Source organism: Arachis stenosperma, chromosome 7 (genome assembly GCF_014773155.1).
Source record: "Arachis stenosperma cultivar V10309 chromosome 7, arast.V10309.gnm1.PFL2, whole genome shotgun sequence".
Classification (NCBI taxonomy): domain Eukaryota; kingdom Viridiplantae; phylum Streptophyta; class Magnoliopsida; order Fabales; family Fabaceae; genus Arachis; species Arachis stenosperma.
In genome coordinates, this window is record NC_080383.1 from 38,597,267 (window position 1) to 38,607,342 (window position 10,076).

Sequence of the window (10,076 nt, forward strand, 5' to 3'; positions counted from 1 at the left end):
TATTATTATCAATATAATTAAAATAATAAAAAATATTTTTCATTGATAATTGATAAGTAGTTTAATAATACATTAAATATTGATTTTATATAACTATAATAAAGATATTTTCTTAAATTAGTATAATTATGCATTATTATTTAAATGCTAATTATAGTATAATTATAATAAAGATATTTTTATAAAATAAATTTAGAAGAGAAAATAGTGCATTAATGTTGGCGGAAAAATGAATTCATGAGGAATCGACACATCACTTTCATTAGTTGGGGGAAAACCCAATTTTAGTATATTAAGTAGATAATTAAATATTATATACAGTAAAAAATTAATATTATTAAAGGATAAAATTAAAATTTATTTCTATGTATCATTTTTCTCCCCAATATTTTCGTTTTATTTAAGTTTCTAACATTTTAAAATCATCTCAATTTTGTTAACGGATCCCTAACAGCAAAATAACATTGAGCCAATTTTAAAATGTTAGGAATATAAATAAAATGATTTAAATGTTAGAAATAACTTTAAAACTTACCACAAGAAAATAAAAATAATACTTTATTCTTTAAAAAGAAAGCACCAACTATTTTGACAATTACACTAGAGTTTGAGTGTTGGAACTTGTAAAAAAAATAACTTTGTAGTTTCAGACTAAAAGAATTCAAGTTTTATTTTGTAGTTTTAGGTATAATTACATATGAGTGTAATTATACTATTTTTTTTTAAATAATTATTCATTAATTTAATAAAAAATAATTAATTTTATTTATATGATATTACATAATTAAATATAAATATAAAATTATTTTATATTAAATATTAACGGTATTAAAATTAAATTGAAACAAATCAAAAGTTTGCTTAAAACACGAGAGAACATTTTTAAATTTTAACTGGTAGTAAAATTCTGTTATCTATAAATCGTTATCCAACACGTGTCAGGGCAGGTTTTTGACGGGAGTGGATCCTCTTCAGTGGAAAAAAAACTGGATGGTATCCAGTGGAGAATTTCACCTTTTATTGCTTTCTCTCTCTTATTTAATTTTGATTCCACTTGTAGAATTAAAGGTGAGAAATCACACTTTATTCTCTCAAGTTTTAAAAAAAATGGAGAGGATTCATTTCCGTTTTTGACCAGAATCATTATACCAGAATTATTTACGTGGGTCAATCTACACTCCTGCTCCAACTATTCTGTTGCTATTCTACGTATTTCTTTTTTTTTTTCTATTTATTTAAACAATGAACGAAATGAAAATCAATGATACTCAATAAGTTTTAATTTTTTTAATATTGGTTTACATTTAGTATAACGTATCATTATGATACAACGACGTGTTTTACTAGTATATTGAAAGCTCGCGGAGCTTAGCGGAGCTTAGCTTAGTTGAGATAAGGGGGTTATGGTCTTTTAAATTTTTGTTAAAAAAATTAGTAATATTTTTAAAAAAATAAAAGATAATTTAATTGGCTCAAATATTTTACTATTATTTAAAATACTAAAATTCAATTTTTATCTCTTGCTTTTATTATACAATAATTTTTAGTTTAAAATATTCAAAACATGTTGGATTTGGACTGAATTGAGTGTATTCACATTTCACAACTCTCTATTCAATAAGAAACACTCCATCTATCTTTGAGTTCAAATATAAAAAATTAAGTATTTTTTATTTATGTAATTTAATATTATTTTATATTTTACTATTTATTTAATTTAATTTTTTATATGATAAAAAAATTAAAATATTCGATAAGTATTGATATTATTGTATTTGTATAAATTGATAAAAAAAATTCAATAAATATTATAAATTTTAATATTTGTCTTTTTAACTTCTTTTTTTACATATTTTACAGGATATATATTCAAATTTTTATATAAAATAATCATGAAAAATCAAAGAATTGGTGCATTTTTAAGGGGAAGACTAATATTTAAGAAGGGGAACATATAACTTTTACAATATTAACACATGTAGATAGTTCTTCTACTTTAATGAATCACGAAGAAAGTGAAATACAACCTTCAAAAGTTTCAAAGAGTTGCATCTGATGAGTTTGACCTTAATTCTTTAGAACGTGACCCTGAAAAATGGCTTTAAATTTGGCAATATCACCCAATTCAGAGAGATAAGGTTAGACGAGCTTATCTTAAATGGGTCCATATCAAAAGCATCTTGACATTAAAGCATGAGAAAAATGTTGTTGGCGATTTATAGAATGCAACAAAATAAAAAAAAATTATTCTTCACGTGTAAGCGTTTTTTTTTTTTATAGAAATCTTTATAAGTCATTTATATTTACGCGTTTCATGTTGTTACTGCACGTTTTTTTCTTCTTTTTGTTACTGCACATTCTTCTTCTTTTTTATTTTTCTTTTTTGTTATCGTCGTCATCAACACCACCTCTTCCTCCTCCTCCTCTTTTTCCTTCTTTTTTTTATTGGAATTTCTTCTCCTCTTATTGTTTTGAATCCAATCAAGTGGTTGAGGTGTGATTCAATTCAGAAGAAAAAAATATAGCATTAGAGGAAACATTTTTTTTGTATTTGTAGCAAATTTGGGTGTATCACGAATATATTTGGATATATTTTTATTCTAATAAGTTCTGCATAATTCAAAACTCTTCATCTTCCTCCTCCTCATCTTCTACCGCTTTTTCTTTTTCTTTTTTTATCATCATCACCGTCTTCTTCTTTTTTTTTTTCTTATTCATCTTTTTTTTTGTTTTACTTTCTCAAGTGTTTTCTTGTTTTACTCTCTTAACAAGAATAAAAACAAAAAAATCAAACAAAGAAGAAGAAGAAACACATAATACTGCAAAATTACTTGGAAGAGGATGATCTTATATTCATTTAACTAAAAGAAAGAAAGAAATAAGGAAAAAAAGAAGAAGAAAAAAGTGCAGCATTAGAAGAAACATTTTTCTGTATTTGTAGCAAATTTGGGTGTAACACAAAGATATTTGGGTGTATTTTTATTCTGATAAGTTCTATATAATTCAAAACTCTTCATATTCCTCCTCTTCATCTTCTACTGCTTCTTCTTCCTTATCTTTTTATTTTGTTTTCTTATCATTTTTCTTGGGAGAAAAAATCAAATAACGAAGAAAAAAATATGTAAGGTTACAAAATCAATAGAAAGAAGAGGAGGAAAAAAATATAGCAACAATAACAACAATAAAAAGAATCACAATGAGGATGAAAACGCGAAAAAGAAGAAGAATGAATGCGAAGAAAAATGAGGAGGAATGCGAAGAAGAAGAAAAAGAAGAAGAAGGATTTTATGTATGGTGGAGCGAAGAAATCAAAGTTGAGGAAGTGTGTATTTACACGCTCTTTAAATTGAGAGTTATTTTTGTTGGATTTGGGTTGACTTTTATAGACTTGTATGCCAAAAAGACTTGTATGTATAGCAAGTTTCATAAAAAATGCAGATAATGAGGATAGTGAGTTGAGGTATGATGGAAACGATTTTATGTATGGTAAAGTGATTTGTAAAGAAAAATAAAAAAAATAAATGTGAGTAGATTATAATTAGCAAGTTAGAGAATGCAAATTTATATTCATTCTATAATTTTTCCTCCTACTCTTTTTAAGTTATTTTAAGAGAATTTTATTATTATTTTTTTCATTAACTTCTTTTTTTCTAAAATAAAATTAAAGAACAAAAAGAACATCATAAAAATGGATATAAAAAAGAGAGGTTATTATTCATTTTTTTATTAATTTTTTTAAATTAAAATAGAAAAACAAAAACAATACCATAAAAATAGAAATAAAGAAGAGAATAAAGGGACAAACTAAAAAATGAACTCAAATTTGCACACTAATTTTTTTATGGAAGTGAGATGAGTAGTATATTTAAATATTGTAATTGTTAGTGTTTTTTAAAATTGTGAAAAGTATATAAATAAAAAAATTCAATTTTTATACCTCAAATATTTTATTTTTTGAAACAGAAATCAGACAGTCCAATTTTTATACCTTTTAAAAATTGGAAGATTCAATTTCTATACCCAAAATTAAATGGTGCTATATGTAAAATTAATACCCCAATAATCCATATAAATAACAAAACAGCATCACATCAAAATAGCCATAGCTAATTAATAATCAATTAATTATTCAATCTAAACACAAGTTTAAGTCAGTTACAATCTAAGCACAATTGAATTACGACACAAAATAAAAGACAGTACACAATTTTAATAAAGATTAACCAATAAAATAAATAAACTAATCATTAAATGATTATTAGTAGTCAGTTCATGTGGAGTATTAGTTGGTGCTACTAGCTGTAACTTTAGCTAATTATTTGGGCGGGTTAATGGACAGTCCGTTAGAAGTAGTGATTGGGCCTTGAATAATCAATGGTTTGGTCTGAATAATCAATGGTGTAATGGGTGACTGGGTTTGGGTTAGATTAGTTTTAAGTCAAAAATTTATTAATCTTAACATTAGTTTTACATATTTGTATGATTTAAAATGAATAGTTTTTTTTTTAAATATTCTCATCCAATCCGATCCAATTTCAAGTAATTTAAATTAAATTTATAGTTTTGTAAATAAAAAAATAAATAAATATACATAACAAATTTTAAATAACCAATAATAACATAATAAATTTTAATAATATTTTAAAAAATTATCAATAACATAATAATAGGAATAAAATTATAAGTTAATTAAAATAAATAAATCTCTTTTTAGATTCATAAAATATTTACTAAATAATAATAATACATGAATGAGATAAAAATATATAACAAAGTGAACATATTATAGATAAATTTTAGATATAATAATAAAATAATAATATTATATCACATTAAACTGTTTGGATTGGATTAGATCAGTTTTGAGAAGTAGATTTAGAATTCTATTCAATCTATGTGGTTCGCCAAAAATATAATCTAGTCAAATTTAAATTAGAGCAGTTTTAATTGATTTTTGGTTTAGATTAAATCAAATAAATAATTTAATTTAAATTGATTTAAATTTAAACACCTTTAGATTAGGTTATTGTAAAATCTGAGTGATGACTAAAAAGAAAAAAATATTAAAAAAAGTGGGTTGATAAAAGAGGTCCGAAATGGGAGATTCAAATTAAGTTCTTTGGGTAGAGATGCAATTACATAGGCAGTTATTACTTGCATAGTCTTAGAAAATGACCAAAGTAGCCATGCCAGCATGTATGCTATTAGAAGTTAAAACTTGTAACGACATGTTTATGAAGGGCACGAATTCGGTACGCTGGAGTAGTTTGCACACAGAAACGCCAAGGTATTCTTTGGTGCATCAGTCAGCCAAAAAGTATCAAAATTAAAATATCTGTTTTTATGGGGTTTTTTTTCTAATTACACAAAATAGAGGAATAACTTTTTTTTATTTTTTTAAATGAATATATTTCATTCGGTCACTGCTAACTTTCGCCTCCAAATTTTCTTCTTCTTCTTCCTTTGTGGTAGCAAGCTTCCGCCCCTTTCATTATCTCTACCGCCAACAACGACTCAACCCTCCGCCTCTCCTACTCGCTCCTTTGCGCTACCAACTCCTTCTCTTTTCCACTCAGCCATGGTGGCTTCGGCACCATCTTCTCCGGCACGCCCGAAGTGCCCATGTCCTCATACTCAACAGTGAGATCTACTTCCATAGCATAAAGATTGGTAAAGCCATTGATTAAAGTTGGAGTCTTTATGAATCACTGTTGAAAAGCATCGCTCAAATTATGAACTCGGTCGGTGGAAATTATGAGAACAGAGTCGCCAACAGTGGCGAGAAGAATCGAAAATATTGAGTTGCATGTGGTTTTGCGAACGCCACCTTTACCACCATCGAAGACCATTTGAGAGCTTTTTGTTCTGGAATGTTCTGCACCGTCCTATTAATCTGCGATGGCCACACTGCTCCTGTTTGTTTTCGAATATTCTGTCAAAGCCTAAAATGAGATTTGGCGTTTTTGAATAATTAATTAATTTTTATAATTATAATTATTAAAATTAATTTAGCAATTACTAATTTTTTATATCATATTATTATAATTAATAAAATTATTTTTAAAATTTACTAATTTATCAGATTATATTACTATAATTAATAAAATTATCAGAAATATAAATAATTAATTTAATAAAATTTATCTAAAAAATACTAATTTTTTATAGCATATTACTATACTCTAAATAATTAATAAATTTTTAGGACATATTATTATAATTAATAAAATTAATTTAACCATTATTAATTTTTTCATATTATATTATTATGATTAAGAAAATTACTTTAAAATTATAGTAATTTCTCATATTATATTACTATAGTTAATAAAACTACTAAAAAGATAACTAATTTCCTAAATATACATAACTTATAAAGTTATTCTAAAAATTACTAATTTACGTAATATCTTATTATAAAATAAAAAGCTCTATCATTAACTATTAATAAAATTAATGTAACAAATAACTAATTTTCAATATATATTATTATAATAAATCAAGTTACTCTATAAATTACTAATTTAGAGTTTAGGGTTTAAGACTTAAGGTTTAGGAGATTTTTTTTTTCTTCTTCTTATCCTTGATATATTCCATCCTATTATATTTTCTTTTTATTTTTGATTTATTTTTCAAGTCAGCGATAATACCTATCAATTATTTAATAAAATTAATCAAAAAATACTAATTTTATACTCTATGTAATTAATAATTTTTTATGACGTATTACTATAATTAATAAAATTAATTTAACATAATAATTAATTTCTCATATCATATTAACATCATTAATAAGATTATTTTAAAAAAGATTTAATTTTTTAGATTATATTATTATAATTAATAAAATTACTAAAAAAATATAATTAATTTCTTAAATCATATTACTAAAACCTATAAAATTACTCTAAAAAATTACTAATTTCATACAAAATCTTACTAAAATTAATAAAATTACTAATTTTTAATATATATATATATATAATTAATCAAATTATTCTAAAAATTACTAATTTAGAATTTTAGATTTAGGGTTTATGAGATCTTTATTCGTGTAACATGAGACTTCTTCTTTTTTTTCATGTTATCTTCTTGAATTCTTTTGTGCGTATTTTCTGTACTTTTTATGTACTCTCTATCTGTACTAACTTTTACGGTATCTTACTATAATTAATACTCTATATAATTAATAATTTTCCATAACATATTATTATAGTTAATAAAACTAATTTAACAAAATTATTAATTTCTCATATCATATTAACATAATTAATAAGATTATTTTAAAAAAAATTTAATTTCTTAAATTATATTATTATAATTAATAAAATTACTAAAAAAATAATTAATTTTTTAAATGATATTACTGAAACCTATAAAATTATTCTAAAAAATTACTAATTTCACATAATATCTTACTATAATTAATAAAATTATTCTCCATATCATTTAACTATAGTTAATAAAAGTAATATAACAAAATTACTCATTTCTAATATATATATATATATATATATATAATATATATATATATATATATATATATATATATATTAATCAAATTATTCATTTAGAGTTAGGATTCAGGATTCATAAATTCCCAACTTTAAACCTCCAATTTCAACTTCCAATCTCTAACTTCCAAACTCCAAATCTTAAATTCTAAACTCTCGTAATTAGTGTTTTACTTTTTTAAAAAATAAGATAAATATAATTTGTTACAGTCAAACTAATATTTGAAAATTTTTATAAATATTTATATAATATTTTAATTTTATCAATTAAAATATTTTTAATATTTTCTAAAAATTATTTTTTTTTTACAAAATCTAATAAAAGAAAGACAAAAAAAAGAGTGATATTTGTATATACAAGATACGAATAATATTTGGATATATAAAATATACCTTTTTTAAGGTAAGATGTTCTGAAAAATTAATAATATTTTGAGTAACTTAATTAATTATAGTAATATACATGTTAAAATTTAGTGATTTTATTACGTTAATTTTATTAATCATAGTTAAATAATATCGAAAACAATTTTATTAATTATAGTAAGATGTCATGTGAAATTAGTAATTTTTTAGAATAACTTTATGTATTATAGTAATATAATTTAGAAAATTAGTTATTTTTTAGTAATTTTATTAATTAAAGAAATATGATTTGAGAAATTACTGAATTTTTAAAGTAATTTTATTAATTATATTAATATGATATGAGAAATTAATAATTTTGTTAAATTAGTTTTATTAACTATAGTAATATGTTATGAAAAATTATTAATTATGTAGAGTACTAATTATAGTAAGATATGGTAAAAGTTAGTAGAGACTACAGATAGAGAGTACATAGAGAATACACACAAAAGAATTCAAGAAGATACTACAAAAAAAAAAGAAGTTTCATATTACACAAATAAAGATCTCATAAACCGTAAATCTTAAACTTTAAATTAGTAATTTTTAGAATAATTTGATTAATTATATATATATATTAAAAGTTAGTAATTTTGTTATATTAATTTTATTAGTCTTAGAAAGATTTTATATGAAATTAGTAAATTTTTAGAGTAATTTTATATGTTTTAGTAATATGATTTAAGAAATTAGTTATTTTTTTAGTAATTTTATTAATTATAGTAATATAATATTAGAAATTAATTTTTTTTAAAATAATCTTATTAATTATGTTAATATAATATGAGAAATTAATAATTTTGTTAAATTAGTTTTATTAACTATAGTAATACGTCATAAAAAAATATTAATTACATAGAATATAAAATTAGTATTTTTTATTAATTTTATTAAATAATTGATAGGTATTATCGCTGACTTGGAAAATAAATCGAAAATGAAAAGAAAATATATGTAAAAAGTTCTAAGGTTCAAATAATAGGATGAAATATATCGAGGATAAGAAGAAGAAAAAAAAAACCTAAACCTTAAGTCTTAAACCCTAAACTCTAAATTAGTAATTTATAGAGTAACTTGATTTATTATAATAATATATATTAAAAATTAGTGATTTGTTACATTAATTTTATTAATTATAGTTAAATAATATGGAAAATAATTTTATTCATTATATAATAAGATGTTATGTGAAATTAGTAATTTTTTAGAATAATTTTATTAGTTATAGTAATATGATTTAGGAAATTAGTTATTTTTTTAGTAGTTTTATTAACTATAATAATATAATATGAGAAATTACTATAATTTTAAAGTAATTTTCTTAATCATAATAATATAATATGAAAAATTAATAATGGTTAAATTAATTTTATTAATTATAATAATATGTCATAAAAATTTATTAATTATTTAGAGTATAGTAATATGTTATAAAAAATTAGTATTTTTTAGATTAATTTTATTAAATTAATTATTTATATTTTTTATAATTTTATTAATTATATTAATATAATCTGATAAATTAGTAAATGTTTAAAATAGTTTTATTAATTATAATAATATGATATGAAAAATTAGTAATTGCTAAATTAATTTTATTAAGTATAATTGTCGTAAAAATTAATTAATTATTCAAAAACTCCCAATCTTGTTTTAGGATTTGACAGAATATTTGAAAACACAGTTGAGAGAAAGCAGTGTGACCATGGCGGATTAACAGGACGGTGCAGAACATTCTAGAACAAAAAGAGCAGAACATTCTAGAACAAAAAGCTCTCAAATGGGTCTTCGCTGGTGGTAAAGGTGGCGTTGGCAAAATCACATGCAGCTCAATACTCTTTGATTCTTCTCGTCACTGTTAGGGACTCTGTTATCATAATTTTCACCGACCCAGCTCATTGCGATGTTTTTCAACAGTGATTTACAAAGACTCCAACTTTAGTCAATGGCTTCGCTAATCTCTATGTTATGGAAGTGGATCTCACTGTTGAGTATGAGGACGTGGGCACTTTTAAAGGGATGGACGGTACGAGTCATGCAATTTTCGGCAGAATGTGGACAGTGACTTCGGGCGTGTCGGAGAAGACGGTGCCAAAGCCACCATGGCTGAGTGGGAAAGAGAAGGAGTTGGTAGCACGAAGGAGCGAGTAGGAG